The sequence below is a fragment of the Brienomyrus brachyistius genome, chromosome 7 (assembly GCF_023856365.1).
Source record: "Brienomyrus brachyistius isolate T26 chromosome 7, BBRACH_0.4, whole genome shotgun sequence".
Classification (NCBI taxonomy): Eukaryota; Metazoa; Chordata; class Actinopteri; order Osteoglossiformes; family Mormyridae; genus Brienomyrus; species Brienomyrus brachyistius.
Window position 1 is genome coordinate 24,563,976 of NC_064539.1, and position 21,615 is coordinate 24,585,590.

Consider the following 21,615-nt stretch of genomic DNA (forward strand, 5'->3'; position numbering starts at 1 on the left):
CATCTACCTATAAGTTGTTCAGATGAACACCCACGGGACATTCGTCGTCTGCTGCCCCCAAGCGTCGCTACAGGATCTCTGCCTTGATGATAAACTACATGCGCAGGGCCGCTATCCGGGCTGCTGTGCTCTTTCCCAAAAATTGCAGAACACACAATTCGCTACTGCCTGCATCCAGAAGCGGCGGAGACGGGTATAGGCAGAGGGTCATATAACAGTTTACAGTAGGGATAAGATTAATCGATTCGCATCGGTGCACTGGTATAAAACTCGAGGATGCCATGTTACCTTGATTTATAACTGTGTACCGAATATAGGAAGAACTCGGGATCCATCGTTTCTAACATCTTTGCATCGGTAAAAATTCTGTTTATTAATATAGAATTATTCTTAGGATCCCCGTGTCTTTATTATTGGCTAATAACCTTTCACCAATAATTTTATATTTGGATTGATTCCCCCTCTCTAGACTGTTTTTAAGTCTCATCTCATCAGATGTTCAATACTGTCAATAGTGTCCGATTATTATTTTGTTTTTACATCTTTCAAATATAAATAATCGATTTTTTTTGCAGGTGCACGCCAAGGACAGAGGTCGGCAATCTTTTTAAAGCAAAGATCCATTTTATTCTAAATGTCTGCCACAAGATTTACAAAGAGCCGCAATGGATAGAGAAGAGGGTTTGAGATACGATTTTAATGTGACATCCGTATATATGCGTTTAACAGAATAATAACACACTTCAAGTTCTTACAAAAAATAAAGAAAAGCAATTTCATGGCGGGGAGGGGGGCTCTCAGTTTTAAATCACTTCACCCTCACCCCTTCTTTCTGAGTAAAGTGCGTTTGGCTCTTCAGCTGTCTGCCCTTCGATCTCCACTTCACTACTTGTAACTGCTGACCGAACAGTGCAAAATGTCCTCACCACTACCAACCCAGCTGGCTATAGTATGTAAATCGGAGAAAATATAATTTTACGAAGTCCTGGGAAGGCGTGGTGATGATTTACTGCAAAAAGTATATGAAAGAATTAGGAATCCCAATAAACTTTGAAGCCTACAACGAATCTCAGACACAGAAGAAAACTGCGTTTGACCGGAGACGTATTCTCGTTGTAGAGAATGACATGCAGTTATCAAATCACAGAAGCGTGCGACAGACCGCCTCATTGACATATAGCTAAAGAAACATCTAAAGGAAAAATATTAATATTAACCCACAAATAAATTATTTATATTTACGAATGTATTACAATATATTAAGACATGAAAATGTCAGTGCTGCCAGTTCTCACGCATCTGGCGCGACACTCACGCTTTCAGACTCTCATGCTCGCAGAAGAAATCCTACGGCAAATTTATATTATGACATTATGAAATTAGCTGAATCAAACGCGACCGGGTAGTTTGCGAACCCTTCAGACTATTTGCAAGGTAATAAAACTGTCACATGGGTGTAAATGCGTGTCTGGAATTGAAAATCTCAGGCCAGCCAGCTGACCAAACTTGACAGCCCTGAAATGTGAATGAGTCTATTGTTTTGAAAGAGCCGCACGCGGCTCCCCAGCCTCAGGTTTCCGACCCCAGCTGACTTAGGACATTGGTGGCAAACTACAGTCCTGGGGGGCCAGAGCCCCACACATTTTTGGGTTTCCCTTCATTTAACACACCTGATTCATCTCCTTGTGTGTGCTACCTCACAGCTCTTAAGCTGAATCATTTATGATGGACTCAGTACAGGACTCCGGCCCCCCAGGACTAGCATTTGACACCTGTGACATTGGGGGGAGTTTTTACTTGGGATAAGGGATGGGTGGCTGGTAGAGTTGAAATGAAAGGTATGGAAAGGAAAGACCAGACTGAATCTCTCACAGGCAGTAGTTATATTCTTTCTGCATACTGCATAACCTCTTCCCACCGGATGAATACATGAAGAGCTGCTAATACTAACCATGACGAAACCCAACCATTGAAGAAGAGTCTTCAGGATTAAATGAATGAATATGACATTTATATGTGACTTTTTCCCAAACACTCAAAGCACTTTACAGATCCAACTGAGAGCCACTTCAACCACCACCCCTGTGTAGCCCCCACATGGATGATGCGGCGTTGAACAGCAGCCATTCTGCACCAGTACACTCACCACACAGCAGCTAAGCTGGTAAAGGGACAGGAGAGGATTCATCGCTTACATACAGGGGATGATTGGGAGGCCTGATCTGACCGGGCCCCAGTGGGCAGTTTAGCCAGGACATCAGGGTACCAGTCCTACTCTTTCCGAAGATGCCCAGGGACCTTTAATGACCCCAGAGAGTCAGGACCTTGGTTTTTACATCTCATCCACATTCCTTGACTTCAGACCATCATATTTGCTAATAAGATCATCAGCCTCCACTCCAAAGGTCTTTAGCTAATTTGCATGCTGTATAAAATCTACTTTTTTTAAAACTTGTCCTAGACAGTTCATCGAATTCGCACTAAATTTGAACAATCTACAACATCTTGAGATAAAAAGTTGTCCGTAAGATTTTTGATCAGAGTGACTCTTCTGATGCTACAGACCAACGAATGTCTTAGGCATGGCCTGTTTGCACTTAATGATTGATTTCTTATCAACAGAACATCCATTTCTCACCAAACTTGTTAAGGCTAGCTGGTATGACATCCTGAGATGAGGATCCAAGTTTCATAAAAATCACCCAGAAGGCGATTTTCTAGGTGCTATAAATAAAAATAGCTTATAACTCCGAAACCATTGGACATAAAAAGATGGAATTTTGCATGCAGGTTTGTGGCTGGATATCCCAACAAATCATATAATAAAAGTCCATTTTGCTCATCAGCAACAGCCAATCAAACTTGAGAAGGCTGTAATTACACTTATATATGACTGAGAATCATGAAATTTGGTGTAATGGTGCGATATTCCTTCTGCTACTCAGGCCAGAAAAACACACAGATTGAGCTTTAGTGCTGTAGTGCCCAACATCCATAAGCCTTTATACAATAATATAGATATTCTAAAGTCATACATACACAAAGTCCATCTATACGTTCAGGTAATACATATTAATTTATAGACTTTCTAAAGGAACATTTAATGTAAAATGTGACCATAGTGTCTATTCAAGCTTCAGTGGTTGGACCCCGATAGTTGCTGTCTGTGTCGTTATTTACTCTATTATTACTGCAGCACTGAGGGTACCCATCAGGCAGAGCGGCATGCTGGACTGGTGCCAGCCTTGTAAGTAATGCAAATAGCTGTGTGTAGTTAGTGTCTATTATGCTGTTATCGTGTGCACCATGATGTCTTATGTAGTGTTAGTCAGGGTGACCAGCACAGTGGGCAGTGTGAGTGACCTGCTGCTTGACGGTTGTGTTCTGTCCGTTGGAGAGCTGAAAATATGAGAGCCCCAGTTCAACTGAAGCCATCTCGTCTTGTTACTACTGCCACAATGCAAACACTACATCATTATAATATACTCTGTCATGTTTAAGATGTTTTAGTGTATCCGGAGGTGTTTCTTACGTGTTTTATTTGGGACAATTTTATAGGCTCTCCCAAGAAGAAAGTAAGTACATATTTAACAGGATGGAGTCCCAACTAGGACCGGGTTCGAGTCTCCGCTGGGGTCACATGTGTGCGGAGTTTGCATGTTCTCCACATGTCGTTGTGGGGTTTCCTCCGGGTACTCTGGGTTTCCCCCCCACAGTCCAAAAACATGCTGAGGCTAATTGTTGCTAAATTGCCTGTAGGAGTGTGAGTGTGCCCTGCGATGGGCTGCCCCCCCTCCATCCTGGGTTGTTCTCTGCTTCGTGCCCATTGCTTCCACGATAGGTTCCAGACCTAGTAGGGTAAGTGGTTTGGAAAATAGATGGATGGATACATAATATATAAATAATTATATTTATTTATGAAATGAGAAGAAATTGCCAACTTGAATTTGTTAAATTGTTTTAGTGCATGATGGTCGTCAAGATAGAGAGAGAGGCAGGAAAGAAAGTTAGAAAGGTGGAGGAGCAGAGCCTGAGAGGGAAGGAGGGCAGGAGGAGGACGGAGGACTAAATGATAACAAGCAACTGTACTGTTTTTACTGATATAGTATAAGCTTTACATGTATTGGTTTAGGTTTCTACAAAACAAAATTCAGAATGAAATCAAATTAAATTTGCACTTTTTTCAATGACTATTTTTAATAAGAAAAATTAATCAATTAATGTTGAACTGTTCCTTGAGCTATTTCATCTATTAAACTCACAAAACCCTTCGCAAATTATTCAATATTGATGTATTGCACCTATATTGATGTATTAAATTAACGCCTGTCCCACATCACCAAGCCGCCTGTCCCACATCACCAAGCCGCCTGTCCCACATCACCTGAAATGCATGCCACTTTACCTTACGGGTGCAGGGAATGTATAGACCTGTATCACAGGCCCCATAAGCAAGAAATTTCATTTTTTTCTTTTGATGTGATAAGTAGACATCTTAAGGACTGCAGGAAGGTCATATGTGGGTTTATTAACATTAGATTATTGTTTCAATGGGCACTAGAAATCAAAACGGCAAAAAATGTCCCACTTTACCTGAATTCACCCAATCAGAAGACACATTTTCTGAGGTATCTAATCTACGGCATCGTCTTAAAATCAGCGATCAAGCGGAAATATCCAACAGTCTCTTAAATCTGCCACTTCATATAATCGTAATGTTGGACAATGGGACATTACATGTCTTAATCTAAGTCCGTTGTTCCTCAGTTCTGATTGAAGTTTCTTGGTAGAAGGATTTTTCATAGTCACCATACCTTTATTGTCATTTTATAGAACATGATTTATTAAATCATTAATTAATTCATCAATCCTTGGACTATTTTTTTATACAAACTTGAATGAAATTGGATGTAGTCACTGTAGGATAATTATATGTGTCACGATCCGGCAAGGAAAGCCAGGACCCGGGGACTGGGACTTCTACAGCAACCCCCGCCCCCGAGGGGATTCCTTATCTTAATCAGTGGTTATGCGCTCCAATGCATTGGTAGTCATAATCCTGATTTGTTTATGTCAATGAAATAGATTCGAAGAGCTTTATAGTGGTAGGTAACAGTAGTGATATCTTAACTGCAGATCAAAAATTTCACTTTGGATTCAGAGCAGCTCATAACAAAAACTGGAAGACAAGAACATGAACCAGTTCATTTTTGGAACTGTGATCGTGGTTCAGAATTCAAAATTGTGAACTTTGAACGTGAGTTCATATTAATCTGTGTGAATTGAACTTCGACCCAGTTTTTCTTGAGTGTGAAATTGCGCAACACTTAAGCAGATCATTGATATTGGGTCTGGCAATATGAGTAATTTAGTGCTGCTAAACCCATTCTACAGATGCAAAATTAAATCATATTGGTGGGATGTCGCCTCATGCCCATTGCTTCCGGGATAGGCTCCGGACCCCCCACGATCCAGTAGGATAAGCGGTTTGGAAAATGGATGGATGGATGGATAGATGGTGGGATGTCTAAGTCTGAGTCTGACCCAAATCTTACCTCTATCATCATTCTAGTGAATATTTCACAGATAAACCTAGTAACAACTAAAAAAAAAACTTTATTTGGAAGTATATCATTGTGAAAAGTTGAACTGTGAAATATTGGATTCATTTAGATGACCACATTTGCATTCTGTGAAATTATATTTAATAATGAGTCTAACGAAAATCGGAACGTTTTTACAATTTAAAGAACATACGTAAAATAAATATTATGAAATATAATTCCTTTTATTATTTTTTTAAAATAAAAGGACACATTTAGTTACCCTGCCTCGTGGCCATTAATTTCGGGGTAGGCTCCGGACCCCCCGCGACCCAGTAGGATAAGCGGTTTGGAAAATGGATGGATGGATAGATGGAATAATTATTTATTCATTTACTTATTTAGGCCTATATACAGTATTGTGCAAAATATTATGGGAAATGTTTAAAGGCATTTATCTTAGTAGTAAATATATAAAGAATACAATTTAACATAAGAATACATGCATATTGAGAGTAACGCAATGAGAAACTAACAGTAATTTCTTCTTTTCTCCAAAAAGTTACTGGTGTCTTGCTGGATGGCGAGATGAACACCGCTTCAGTTTCCAACCGTTTACCAACAGCTCAGTAAACTAATTAATTTAAATCGTTTAAAAAGGCAATGAAGTATTGATTAAGCCATACGAGGTGTCCTAGTGGTCTAGTCAAAAATACATTGGTGTATTGGTCGGTTTTTGCAAATACTAGGGTACGTTTAGTAGTAGTTTTGAAATGGTTATATCTAAAAAAAAAAAACTATTTTGTGCCGCAGGCACGCACCCGGAGTAGTAGCAGCAGCGAAACATTCTCGTTCCCATGACTGTCTAGCCCTTTGTAACCAGTCGAACCGGTTCATTAGGTGCAAAGACTTGTCTTATGTGCAGGTATCGAGCGGCTCCGCTACATTCTCCTGTCCCGTGTACTTCTGTGTGCTTCAAGTGCTTGTAATTCTGCATCCCGTGCCCGGAGAGCATGCCCTTCTTGGCAAGACTGTGACTGCCTTTCCCTGCACCACCAGGACCGGTTTCTTCGCATACCGACCACATCTGGTACCTCTGACTACAACTTCCGTCTTTCGACTTTGATGCCCGTTCCCCGAAGTTTCCACGTTACAACGGTAAATTCGCTAATCATTACTTGATACCAAATGCTCCTGTATGCTGCTTCGCCATGTCGACCGGCTTCACGTCTTTATCTACATTGGGCTCAGCATGTTCCGTGACTACAAACACGGACAGTCAAAGTGCACCACCTGCCATTAATTGTCCTCGCGGCCACATTATGGTATTAATGGGAACCATGATAGAATTTCCAGCCATGGCACGTTTAGGGGAAGCTGTTCCACCAGTACGAAATGCATTAACGTATTAATATCTCATTGCACGTTCTCCCCATGTTGGCACGATTTTCTTCCCGCAGTTCAAAGACAGTAGCTGTATTGGTGCCTCTAAAATTGCCCCGTGACAAACTAGTTGTCACGATCGCAGGCTGACGAAGCGGCGATCGTGCTTGCAGGCGGGCAAGGACAGGCAGACAAGCAGAACTCGGGGCAAAACGGGAGTTTACTAGGGAAACAGGGACCGGGAAACAGCTCACGCTTACAAACATCAATGACAGACAAGGAAAACTGGGGAGACCAGGACTTAAATGCACAAGACTAATTGAAAGCAAACGGACACAGCTGGGTACGATCCGGGAAACACACGTGGGTAAGCAGGGGGGCGTGCCACACAGGAGGAGCCGACGAGCAGGGCATGACACTAGTATCCCCTACCATGTGCTTCCTATCAATTATATGAATTATGGAGGTTGCTATGGCAAGCCAAATTGTCTTTTAATAAGATTAGGCTTAGGCGTTATAACTTGATTTCTACTAGTGAAAGTAGTAACTAGTAAATAATACAATATCGACAGGTAGCTGAGTAAATTCACTTGTTACTAGTAAGAATATGAATTCCACATATATATATATATATATATATATATATATATATATATATATATATATATATATATATATATATAATTAAATTTTTATTAGTACCAATTATCATTTTTACTAGTAAGAACCATATTGTTGCTAGTAAAAATTTATATTATAGATATCTCAATTATACTCAATTTTACTAGTAATACACTTCCATCGATTGCCAATGAATTTTTGCCCCTCTTATCCAAAATAATTTTTTTAACCAATAAAAACTCATTAATACTGTAGTAAAAATCGACTTAGATATCCTTAATATGATCTTTTGCTAGTAACAATATAGTTCTTACTAGTAAAAATTATTGGTATCATTGGCATCGGATGTGGGGCCTTGCTCAGAGGTTAGGAAGTATGGACAAACACACCAACACCCTGTACATTGTTTTTCCATTCTTTCTTTTGTGTCTTTCAACCAATTGTAATCGAGCGCTGATTTGCCAGCTCCAAGTGAACACGAATTTGCCTCCGAACTGCTGCTTCGGTTGCCGTTCCCCATAACTTTAAGCAAGCGGAAAATCGAGGCTAAAGTCTTAGCATTAGGTACCGTTTTTAGCCCGGTCTAAATTTCCTGGCTAAAGCACAGGATGGTGTGATGATGCTATATAAAATGAGTTAAGCCTGTTGGATATGTTTCCAGAAGTATATTATAGTACAGTATAACAGAACCGACAGAGATTCTCCACCTTATCAACTGCTCTCTCTCTCTGGTGTTGCCGTAATTTATCAGGAAGCCACAGTGTCCCCTAACTACTGATGTAAGTGATGTGGGAGGGGCTTTGAGCTCTCTAATACTAGCCCTAACCAATCCAAAGCCTCAATTAGCACGCCGTTTTCCATGTTGATCGTCTGCTTGTGAATTTAGGCTTCACCCAATAGCGGGAAATTTGTAAATTCATTTCAATGCACCTTCCAAACTGAAAATGCCATAGCGAAAAGGATAGAGCCCATGTCTTTACTTTAAATGTAGACCCGAAATGCTCTTCGGCAAAAACTGTTTAAAAACTGTGACGCATATCGAACTGACGAACATATATACCAGTATAATATGGATTCGGGCTGTGGAAGTAAATCTGGACATTGGTTAAATCGGTCACTGTCCATTCCCACCCCGAGTGATGATTCTTTAATCAGCCATTTTCCGTAGGAGAGATTTTACTCACCTCATTCACCAGAGGTCTAATACTGTAGTACTACAATAGGCCACAACACATTTATATTTCATTATTAAATTAAGACCCATAGATCTATCATATGTTTCCATTGGATAAAAAAAAGTCAGTCCAATAATCTATGCCAGCAAACTCAGCAACTTTAACTGTTTTTTTTTTCTGAGTAAAAAGAAAATATACTCTTCCCAGTCTGGTTTTCCTTATAGTGATGCACTAATACTGGAAACGCTATATTCAAATCCGTCTTGATTGTATAAAGGGAAAGGTTGTTTTTTTGTAATGTCAGTAAATTTCAGCGTGTAGGACTTTTCACTTTTGGTACTTAAATACGTAAGTATATAAGGTGAGGCCCCATCGCCTCTGTGCTGCAAATAAATAAATCGCGTCAAATCCAGCCTGAACACAGTAACATCACAGAGCAACTTGTGGAAGAAACGTCTAAATATGGTACATAGTGGTGCGTCAAGCTGTCTTTACTGACCGGCTGCGAATCACAATGACAGAAGTCAAAGGTGCGCAGTGCACTGGCCACACATTGTTTTTGAAGTCTGCTCACTGCCATCTGAGACATGACTCATGCCATAAGGTAGGGGGCGCCTGTGCGGTTTTTACTACAGAAAGCTGTCACAAAGTGGCCCACACACCTCCTGTTCCTGTGTACTGCAGTGCATGCAGGCTCCTGTGCCAACAAGCACACCCAGCCAATGCCAGTTAGCTGGCTACAGAACTGTGTTTGTGCAGAAAATACCTGAGGATGCTCTGCCAAGCATAGAGACTCCACTGTGCCTCAAGTGACCAGAAGGGGTCGTGATGTTACATTTGTTGTCTGTATTTTAAGGAGCCCCCCCCCCCAGAGGGGCTGATAGGAAAACCTGTTGACACAAAGGCCAGTAGGAATAAGACCCCCCTGAAACACCCTCATGTTGACAGGGTGAGCAACAAGTAGGAAATGATGCCAATTTCTACACGCCTTACTGCAAAGTTGGGGTTTAAATGGAATGTATGAAATGTTTTCTGGCTTCTGCATGGAAGAAACAATGCAAGATAAAATGGTGCTGTAATTTACTATAGTTAATTACTAGTTTCCTTCTTTTAGCAATGAATGTAAGGAGAGATACCCAGAAAAAATATTCCTAGAATTAATAAATCATCTAACGTTGAGGATTCAAATCATACCTCTGCTCTTTGTGTGGAGTATGTATGTTCTCCTTGTGTCGTGAGGTTTCCTCCCGCTTAGCTACAGTCAAGCTAAAGGCCATTTGATGTCGACCCCAAGGTCTAGAGGAACCGCCTTCGCCGGTGGGGTAGTTTCAGTCATGTGGCTCGACTGCCTTGCAGGTGGTCTGGCAATTGCCGTCCCGGGGGAGATCCGGGGCTATGAGCTGGCTCACCGCCGGCATGGCCACCTGCCCTGGAGGGATCTGTTCGAGCCCAGCATACGTCTGGCTCGCGAAGGGTTCCCCATCAGCAATGCGCTGGCCTCAGCCATTGAAAAAAACAAGGACACTATCCAGGGAGACGCAGCCTTGTGGTGAGAAGCGACGTTCTGCCTGCACGCATTTCCAGTGCACTGAACCATCTCAGATTTGCTTATTTCTTAATGCTCCTGAACACCTAACTGTTGCATGTTCCAGTGATCTAGCGTCTGCCGCTAATGTCTCCTCTCTTATGATCTAATGCCGCTGTTTCTCCTCCTCTGTGTTTCAGCGACATGTTCTGCGATGCAAACAAGCGTCCCCTAAAGGAGAACGAAACCATTCGGTTTCTCACCCTCGCAGACACCTATGAAAGAATAGCCATGGAGGGACCTGACGTGTATTACACTGGGAAAATGGCAGAGGATATCGTGAAGGACATTCAGGATGCAGGTTGCCTCTCCTATTACCCATTATACCGACAGTAATTGATTAAGCTCCTTGTATCAGGATCAGTCAGTCTTACCTTGTCCTATTCTGTCTATTTCCCCGTTCGACCAGCAGATGTTGCTGATCATCCCATTCTTTCCTCAGTGTTTTAGCACTTTTCTGTTGCTAATGTGTTCCCCTGCTCTTCAGGCCTCTGTGTGACTGAATAGTCTAAGCAGGAGGGCTTGACAGGCATGACCCTATTAGCTCTTGGACAGTTTCAACTTATCTAGGGATGGGGCTCCCGAAGACTTTCCCCCATCCCCTATGTGGTGCGTGCCGCCTTCCTGTGGGCGGTTACAGCAGAGCTACTCCTGCAGAGGAGAAAAGTATTGCGCTTGTTTGTATCAAACAGTTGTGAGTTGTTTTACGGTGGCAGGAGTGTCAATCCTGGCACCAACACCCAGAAAAAATTGAAGGGCTTCAACAAGAGACAGGTGTGGGCAATGATCTGTGATGATTCAATGGACCTTTGCTTGCAATCCTTTGGTCCAAAAATGCACAACTTCTGTGGGTGCTGAGATCTAAATGCAATGGGGCCCCAGCTGACGGCTCTGGGGTTTCACAAGAACACATGTCAGGCAACATTTCACATGTCCCTTAATGTCATAGTCTATTTTTGGGCAAAAAAAGTGCCGCTTTATAGGTGAAGGTGTGGGGTTTCCCCTGACGTCCAGCGAGATCATGCACTCCTACAAGTGCTGTCCCAATTCGTCCCGTCGTTTGAGCATTGCTGTTATCTTTCAAAATTGCGTCGCACTCTTTTGCGGAGGGTCCCGCAGGAAAACAGACCTCAACATCGGAAGATTCTTGCTGTTGCCGTAGATGGTGCTTTCACTTCGCACATAAGTAGATCTGTTTCATCTGCAAAGAAGTACTCTTTTCTACTACCTGGCAGCCCACCAAGATGCAAGCACATTTGGCTGTTAAAGGGAACGGGAGATGACATTCTGATTTAGTTTATAGTGTATTACGCCTCAACCACATCCATGACTAATTACAAGACGTAGTATATCTCTTTATTTGCATTGCAGGGGGTATCATCACACTGGAGGACCTGCAGACCTACTGACCTCAGCTAGATGAAAGATGTCTGACAGTAGAAGTGGGGCAGTACACTATGTGGGTCCCCAGTGCCCCGTCCAGTGGCCCAGTCCTCGCCCTTATACTTAACATCCTGAAAGGTGAGTTGCGTCCCCCCCCCCCCCCCACACACAATATTAAAGTCACAGAGGGTCATCAGTCACTGCTGGCCAAATCCTGCCACGCTCCATCTTGCAAATTTGCCATGATATAACAGGAAGGGAGAATAAGTGACTGGTACTGGTCTGCTGAGTGATTCGGGGGACCTTTATAGTCACAGAAACCTGCCTGTGACATTAACACTCAGGTCTCCAGGGGTTACAGTTGGGGAAGCAGGTTTCAGCAGTAGATGGAGCTGTGACTTTCCAGAACTGTGGACTTATTCTATGTAGACTTCAGCTTGGATGGCGCACCTTCTGTAAACAGCTTCTGTTGTCCCAAGCAAACTCCTCTCTAAGAGAAGGTTACAGGAATCATCAGGGCTCAGCCTGCAAGTCAATAATGACAGCCTCCAGCCACTGCATCTAGGAGGTGTTTTGCACTGTGACTTCCACTTCAATGCAGTAGTGAAAGCTGCTTCCTTTCTTTGAACAAATATCTCCACGGTTTTATTGGGATGGAAAGAAGGTTGTCTTTCTGTCTTTAAGATGGTTTCAAATCCCTTCTTATAACGTTAGTTTTTTTTAGATGAATATTTCCATGGAATTCCATGGTTTCCCAGCTGCTGCTTAACGGAATTCTTCTGCCGACAGGCTATAACTTCACGGCCGCGAGTGTCTCTGACACAGAGACGAAGACCCTAACCTACCACCTCATTGTGGAAGCCTTTCTGTGCTAAAGGGCTGCAGGTTTAATCTGCCTGTTATGCTCAGCTCGCACCCTGCGAGTCCCGCCCAGTTCCTGCTCTCATTGGACGACTTCGCCAGAGACACGTGACCAATAGGGACTCTGACTGAGGCAAGCGTAAACTGGACGTTATCCCCGCCATGTTTTTCCTTTTCTTCTTTTAGAACGTGGGTTTAGTCATATCGGGAAGGGAGCGATATACCGCGCTGGGAATCTTTGATTGTGTGCGTTCAGATACCCGTAAGTTTCTACATGTGCATTGTACAAGAGTGTTTATGTTGGGATATTATATACAGTTAATCGTAAATGAGCCCTTAAGTGAGGCGAATGTTTTATTTTCGAACTTGCTGCGTAGATTTATGTTGCATTTACCTCGGATGTCATGCAATGCCTATGTTTATTTTAAACGGTTTATATTTACATACTTATTTATCTCAACAAATCTTATTTATATTACTTTGTGTATTATGATTGTTTATCCTGTTAAACTTGCGGGATGGCCGCTTAAAGTTACCGTAAGACAACGTTGAAGGTAATATTGTGAACTGTTTATTTGATACTGGACTCTGTATGTATAACGGATTTATATTCTTTATTCTATTTTTGTTATTTCTACTTTCAGGACCACACACACACATACTAGTACAGAGCCCTTTTTCCAAGCCTTTATTAAAAGTTCTGGAGAATATACTCTTGGCATTTTCATTGGATGTACCACAGCGGCCACACCTCTCTCACCAATCAGTAATAGTAGGCTAGTTCTGCACAACACTTTCACTTCGCCTACGGCAAGACGAGCAGTCTGGGGGATCCTCATTACCTGAACATCACCAATGTAAGTCCGTCACCCCATTAAGCTCCTAAGCTTAGGATATCTAATCCTAAGGTATTGGGGCTGCCACCATTGGATACCATTCAAAGGAGTATTAGGCATATGTTAGTATGGTAGCTGAGGGTAATGATCCATAAAGCGATGATTCACTAACGGCTTTGGAGTGGATCCCTCACCCAACAGCTACATCCTTCCAGGTGAGGGAGCCAGAGATGAGGGCTTTTGTATGGCTTCTAGGCGCAGATGCATGTGTGAAGCAATGAATGCCGACTCACTGACCCAGTACAAATCTTAAGTACGAAAAACATAATTTCTCAAGTCACTGGGCACAAACACAGAACCGCATTTCCTTATTTCTCTCCCAGGTACACAGTGTTTAGCTGCACATGTTTTTTGTCTAGCATGAAAAATGTGTCAGATTATAGTGAAAGTGAACATGTGGCCTTTGGAACCGTGACATGCAGTTAACGAGCCTCTATGGGGTTGTTAAGTCTGGAAAATGGCATCGTAACTACAAGTCCTGCATGTCAGTGCTCTTTTGCCAATACTTTAGCTTTCTTGCAATGTTTTTGTTTAATAGGGATTTCTGATAACATTCACGAACACTCACTTGAATTCAGAAAACTCATGACTAAAGTAGTAGCGTTTTTAGTTCCTTTTGAAGATCGGACTTGGTTTTTATGACTTAGGTAAAAGGCCTCTGTCCTCCATGTGCCCAACAATCCTCACAGACAAGGGGGGAAAGGTCAAAATGGTGGTGGGAGGTTCTGGTGGGACCAAGATCACAACGGCGACAGCCCTGGTCAGTAGACCCGCCTATTCTGCACGCCCATCCTCTTGCCATGGTGCTCGAACTGACACGTCCATTTCTCTGACAGGTGACCCTCAACTCGCTGTTTTTTAATTACGACCTGAGGAAGGCGGTGAAGGAGCCAAGGATCCACAACCAGCTCCGCCCCAACACCACTGTAGTAGAGGCAGGCTTTAGTCAGGTAACTAGGGAGAACTATAAGACGACAGACAGCGCTGGCAGCACTAACACACTCGATGACAAAGCTGTACTTGTCTTTCTGTGTGCTTAGAGTGTGCTGGATGGATTGGCAAAGAAAAACCACGTGATCGAAGTTCTGAACATGGGCGGGTCTGTGGTGCAGGCCATACTGAGGAGGGGGAATCTGCTTGACGCCGAGTTGGACCCCAGGAAGATGGGCTATCCGGCGGGGTACTGAGGGAAGAGGAAGCCCCCTTGTATGACCCTCTCTCTTTGTCCTCTTCAATCCATGTGATCGCAGCTGTTTTGCATTTTCCAGAACCCTTTCTGGGAAAGTATCAGATGTAAAAGAAAGAATCTTAAGCAGAAAAGATGCTGTCAGCACAAGAACAATGTACTGCCTGGACAGCACCCCCACCCCACCATCACAAAATACTCACAACTAGTGGTGTCAGTTGATTAAAACAATGTATCCAGTTAATCACAATAATATGCTTTGATAAATCATGATCAATCACAAGCTTAAAATAATAGTATTTGCTTATATTATTTGGAAGATGGAACAAATACATGTGTGGTCTTGGAACAAAGAAATGCGTGATAAACTGATAAGAGGAATCATCCATCCATCCATCCATTTTCCGAACCACTTATCTTACTGGGTTTATCCTCAGCATGGTTTTGGAGTGTGGGGAGAAACCGGAGGAAACCCCACATCGACATGGGGAGAACATGCAAACTCCACACACGTGACCCGGGCGGAGACTTGAACCCGGGTCCCAGAGGCGTGAGGCAACAGTGCTAACCACTGCACCACCATGCCACCCCAAGAGGAATCATACGTGTTTTAATATAACATCTCATTTTGTTTGTCTCATCAAATTGTTAGTTTAAACCATTGAGTTGTATGGCTGTAAATGTGTAAGACACTAATGTGTCAAAAAGTGTCATAAAGGTTAAGCTAGTTACCAACAGTTAGACAAATTTTTACAGTAGTATCAAAATTGTGTGACATTTCGTAATTTACAAAGTTACTGCTTATCTGAATTCGCCATTATCCATGAATTGAAGAGATGTGTTTTTATTGTATTCCCTCATGCAGTGTAAACTCTCTCACATCGCAAAATAAAAGGTTGAAGCTCCTCAGTCATTGTGACCAGAACCAGACATGTGCTCTTATTTATAGGAGTGAAATTGAGCACTTTCACTTGGTTTCCTGACCCAATAACGACTGACGGATTGCTGTGTCGTTATTGTATGAACAGTGCTATTTGCAAATGGGTGGGCGATCAGCGCTGCTTCCTGACTCAGACACTCGAGTCAGTGACTCCCGTTCTTTTTGTTCTCTCTACAAAGCTCTAAAAATATATATATTTGAAAAGTGGACTTTTCAGTTTTCCAGGGGGTGCTTTTTTATGTGTCTACGACAAAAACGAGTTTTTTTTTAGATGGTTTGGCAAGATTTCTGCTTCATCGTGGGAGGGAGCCTGACTCCAGAGGGTTAATTTACTTTAAAAACAAAATAATACATTAAGGTTTCCAAATGAATTACGAACATTAACATGTTAAATTTGACAGTCTTGGGGGGGCAGGATCGCCGACTCCAGAGGGTTCATTTGCGTTGAAAACAAAATAGCGTGTTAAGGTTTCCAGATTAGTTGCAAGCCTTAATGCATTGAAGTTAACAGCACTACTCACAACGTGTGGTTTCTGCGGGCAGGGGGCCACTCGCATGCGCGTGCATCCCTGTGCTGCACACATGCATTCCCACCGGCACCCTTTGGCTCCTTTTGCAGGTAGATGTAGTAAAATGCATGCATTTCCTATTAACCTACACTAGCTTCAAAGTTGTCCGCTTCCACGATGCCCTACTAATTTAGCAAAGGACAAAAACTCAGCAAATGGTTCCTGAAGCTTCATCTGGCCGCGTTCATGCTGACTTCGTGATTCGAGTCTCCGACATGCTCCGTCTGTGTGGAGTTTGCATATTCTCCTCCCAGTACTCTGCTCCCCCCCCACAATCCAAAGACATACGGAGGTTAATTTGAGTTACCAAATTGCCCATAAGTATGCATGCGTGAGTGACTGGTGTGTGAATGTGTCCTGTAATGGGTTGGTGCCCCATCCTGGCTTGTTCTCTGCCTTGAGCCCGTAGATCCTGGAGCTGCCATTAAATGGGCATATATCCTGGGCCCATTAGGGACATTGTTCCACCCATTTCACCGCACTCTTTTCCTTTTAACACACCTACAAACCTTTCATCACACCCTGCAGAGACCTGTGTTTGACATTACTAATGTCTAACGACTATACTTGAGTTTTTAGAAGTAAGCTGAGAGTGTCGTTGAAACTCCAGAGCAATGTGGACGAAAAGTCAAAAAAGGAGACAAAAAATTTTGTTTTTAAATGGAAACATAGCACTGTGGACAGCAGTGTGGACAGCAGTGTGGACATAGCTTTAGATGTGCGCTTCTTCACTGGCCTTTTCAGATGTTAAATGTGAAGAGACTTGGTTTTCGTTCAAGCAATGTCAAAAAAAGGAAAAACCATTTGTCACTGGCTCCACAATGTTACAGTTAAGGTGCTTTTCCAGTGCAATATTGTACATATTATTGTATTTTCTCTGGGCATCTATACTAAAACTGTGGACTGACTCTCTGAAGAAGTCTCTTACTGGATATTGAAAGAGGTTATTGTTTGTGGTTTATGACACTTAAAAACTGTGTCCAGTTCTTCTCCAGAAGTACGGGTGGCAGACTTTCTGAGAGCAAGCTGTGAGCCAATCTATGAAATCGCAGTTTTGCAGCTCACAGTGACAACATCCATTTATGCCTTCCTATGCGGTCAACTAGTAAATGTTGGCAAAATGCATGAAGGAGTGCAGTACTGCAGCGTAAAATGAGACTTAAACTGAATTGGTATAATGCAGGAGGACACTCCTCCATCCGTATCCTCTGCAGTCTTCTGTCTTGCTGGCAAAGATGCTCTGGAATGAGCTCTGCAGAACCTTGATCTCGTCCAGTTGCTTCGCTGTTAAGCTCTGACTGCTGGACTGCCACAATTCCTGGACAGCCTGTGCCTTCTTGGGAGTCAAGCCCGCTGTGGTGCTGCTGTTCCCCTTGACCTGGACTGGAGTTGCAGATGTCACTGGCAAAGACCTCCCTCAAGAGCTGCACGCTGCTCTCTTCACCCACTGCACAGATGCCTCCCATCCTGTCTTCCTCCGCCACTGGCACTGGCTGCCACTGTCACGCTTTAGGACCATCATGTCTGTACTGAGGCTAAGGGCTGCTTCCGATACAATGCTGGTGACCCCCTGCTGGACTAGCAAGTCTAGGCCGATGATGGATTGACGATGTTGGCCAGCCAGGCCTCCTGCATCACCATGTGTCCACATACACATATTATTTACTATAATTACCATTAAACGTTAACATACAAAACAATGAAAACACAATATGCACTAAAGAGACAGAGCTATTTATATTATTTACGATTGACATCTAGACCTGGGAAATATGGCCAAAAATGTCAGTCAATATCGATAATGTCAGGCCTCCCGGGCGTGGTTAATCGAAGAGGCTCCGCACGGGAGCGCTATATAAGCGGAAAGTGCCCGCTCTCTCATCGCGAAGTATTTGCCTATGTCCCATAGCAATACCAAGCGTTTTCTTGTCTCGTGCCATCCCCTGATTCCTCGCCTGGTCCGTCTGCCTGTTGTGTGCTCCTCACCCTGCCTGCCTTCCTTCCCCAGAATCAATCCCACTCCTGAGTCTCCCATCCTGCCCGCCCTGCCTGCCCCTGGACTTCGCGTCTCCCCTTCCTTGTGTCTCTGTGTCCCGTGCCTGTTTGTAGGACTGACCACCCCGGCTATCGACCCCAGCTTTCGCCCACGACCACGATTCACGTCTCGCCCCTTCAAACTCCTCTGCTCGTTCGATCTAATAAAGATCGTTCTGTCCCGCAATTCCGGGTCTGTGCTTCCCTTTGGGGGCTCGCCTGACAGATAATCATCACAATAAATGTCAAATGATAATTTCTTTCCAGTGCTGATTTTTACTCCTGCGATAAACTTGAAGAAAGCATATGGTCAATCATAGTTCTAAGCTATTCTTTATCATCAGAACATCACAAGCACTTACCAAACAGTAGCGACCAAAATGATGCTTCCGGAACTCCGTGCTCCGTTTTCGGACCCCACTACACTGAGCTCTCTGTTCAACCAAGGGCTCACAGCACGGCCAGCAGGAAACCAGAAGCATCACGTGGGCTCAAAGGCATCGCAAATGGTTCATCTCTACCAGACAGCATTTTGAATTTCACTGAGATAATCGCAGATTGAGAGCTCCGCCGATGCACTATTCCTGTTGTTTCTTAATTCTCTGTAGATTATTACTGTGTTGATACCCCACGGGCTTAATTTTAGTGTGAACTCTCCCTTTGGAATCTCGCTGGATCACCCTTATTGAACAGACTGCTTTGGATATACTTGCTCTCCCTGTGAGTTGCCCTGTTGTGTTGACATTTATTCTTCTGTAGTCTGCCTGACCGCCCTATTGCATTCTGTTATTTATTTAATAAATCCCCCGTTTGCGTTTCCACGGTAGTCTTTGTGCTTGTGCTCCATTGCCATTCACAGGGGCCAGTCACATGTAGTCACAGAGAAAGTGACATCATCGTGTGATGCAAAGTGGCAACATGTTTTGGTCTTAAAGGGGCAGTTCATTGAAAAAAAAGATGTTTTAGTGGAGTTTCAGTGCTGGCTAAAGGCTTTTTGAGGGGATCTTTTCCGAAAGCCGTTCAAAAGAATGACTCATTATTCTTTTCCCTTTTTTTCTTAGGGACGTGATCTACTACGTTTATCTGTTAAACGACCACTAGGAAAATGATAAGGTAAGATTAGGATCAGATTCATAGTTAGACATCATACCAGTGATGACATATGGCCTTGAATGCAATTTATGCAACACTGGGTGGTTCCCGTAAAATGGAGCGGAGTAGGAAGACAGTAATACAAAGAACGGTCCTGAAGTGCGATTCAGTTTTCTCAGTTTCATACAAAATCATGACTGAACGTACCGTCAGTATCACAAATGGACAGAAGACAGAAAAGACAAAATGAAATTAGTCAGACGGCAGATTTTCCCCGGAGTTATTCCCAAAAAAGTTCGGAAAACTAAAGTAGGCCACTTATTTTTGGTCCATGAATAAAAAGTGTGAAATGGTGACACTTTGCCTGAGAGGGACACAAATAATGCCGCATTATGCTACTATTTATGTATTAATTCACCACAAATTAAGTGTTGGTTAAAAACTGATCTCATGTTTGTTAATCATTAATGAATTGTCACACATATTGAATTGTCTAGCAAGTACTATATTTGTCACTATGTCAGTTAATTATATAAAGCTTTATCAACCACTGAAGGAGGTACGGTGAGGACAAATAATAACGTGAAATTCTGTTCTCACGTTTGTTCATCATTAATGAGCTACGATGTATCATTTATCTCAAGCAGTTACTGTCATAGCGCCGAGCAGACAAAGGAGGAAGAGGCCTACTCCTCTTTTGCAGCCCTTAACTATAAGAAGCAGCCAACGAGTACCGACCTCCAAACCCTGTAACAGACAGGGAGGTCAGACACAACTGTAAGGGACATACATGGTGGGAGACTTATACAACACTAAGGACGCGTGAGGATCGGACAGGGTGCACATAATACACAGGCAAACATACACGCCACCATGGGAAATTCAACTAGCATTTACAGTATCAACAATAATTACACAAATGGTACACAAAAAGGTACACCTGTGCACTACCCATGATGTCAGATCAGCATCTTGATGTGGCACACCTGTGAGGTGGGATGGATTATCTCAGCAAAGCAGAAGTGCTCACTATCACACATTTAGACTGATTTGTGAGAAATGTTTGAGAGAAATGGTAATATTGTGTATCTGGAATGAATTGTAGGTCTTTAAGTCCATCTCATGAAAAATGGGAGCAGAAACAAGAGTGTTGCGTTTATATTTTTGTTCAGTATATTTGTTACTATATCTGTTAATTCTGTAAGTCTTAGCGAACTAGTGAAGGATCATTATGTTAAAGGATGTATGATTAATATCTTATGTTTGTTCATCATTAATGAATCATGACACATCTTTCATTTTCATGATTTGCACTTCAGTAGTAACTTAGTTATTACTAAGTATTTGTGTCCCCACTAAGTATTACCGTGCAAAACTTTCATAAAACATCTATTATTCTAGTTTTTCCTGATTTTGCTCTAAACAGAACGTTTTTAAAATGAAACTAATGCAGCACAGGGCTAGAGTACATCCTGGGTAGGATACCAGTCCCTCACTGGGCACGTGTATCCCTAATCATCTAATGGGGGTAATTCAGAGATTGCAATTGACCTCAATGCATATCTTTGGACTGCAGGTGGAAATCCACGTGACTCTGGGGAAAACACAAATACGGAGGAGAGGTGTGAGGCTACAGTACTACCCACTCAGCTACTGTATATTACTGTAATCTTAAACAAACATTCGTCTTGCCTCACACTTCCAGGGTTGTGGTTTTAACTCCCACCCCACGCTCTCCTCACGTTCCCGCTGGGTTTCCCACACAACGTAAGCAAATCGGCATCTCTGAATGTAGCGTGTAGGCTTTCCATACGGAGCCATATTGGCGTCCCATCCAGGGTGTCCCTGCTTTGTCATGTGCCTCCTGGCCCCAGGCTCGCAGTGACCCAGTACTGGATAAACGGTTATGTAAGCTTGAAGGATGATAATACTATTAAAACTGGTCGTTTAACAAAACCAACTTCTAAAATACAGGCCTTGGCCTGCGTTGAAATTTCAAAAATGGATTTATCTTACAGGCCACATTCCAAGAACCACAGGTTCACTACGTGTAAAAAAAAAAAAAGGTGAGTGAAATATTTAAAACATGGTAAAATCATTACCTATTATTTGACTCCCAAAGCTTCTGTCGCAAGTGTTCAATATTCCTCTTCAACTCATTTGCTATTTTTTTTCTGTTATCCATTAACATTGATAGCTATTCTCCTGTTACGTTGCTTCCCCGTATCGACCAGCGTCACGTGTCCGCAGAGGGCTCAGCGCGTCCTGTGAACCCGGGCAGCCAAAGTGCACCACCCGCCATTAATTACCCCCCCGCCCACATTGCGGTATATGTGGAATCCACAGT

At 42.8% G+C, this 21,615-nt stretch overlaps 1 pseudogene; it reads left to right on the forward strand.

The window, feature by feature from the left end:
* The first annotated feature begins 9,236 nt into the window (after window positions 1-9,236).
* LOC125746412 (glutathione hydrolase 1 proenzyme-like) lies at window positions 9,237-15,546 on the forward strand (annotated as a pseudogene).
* The last annotated feature ends 6,069 nt before the right edge of the window (window positions 15,547-21,615 follow it).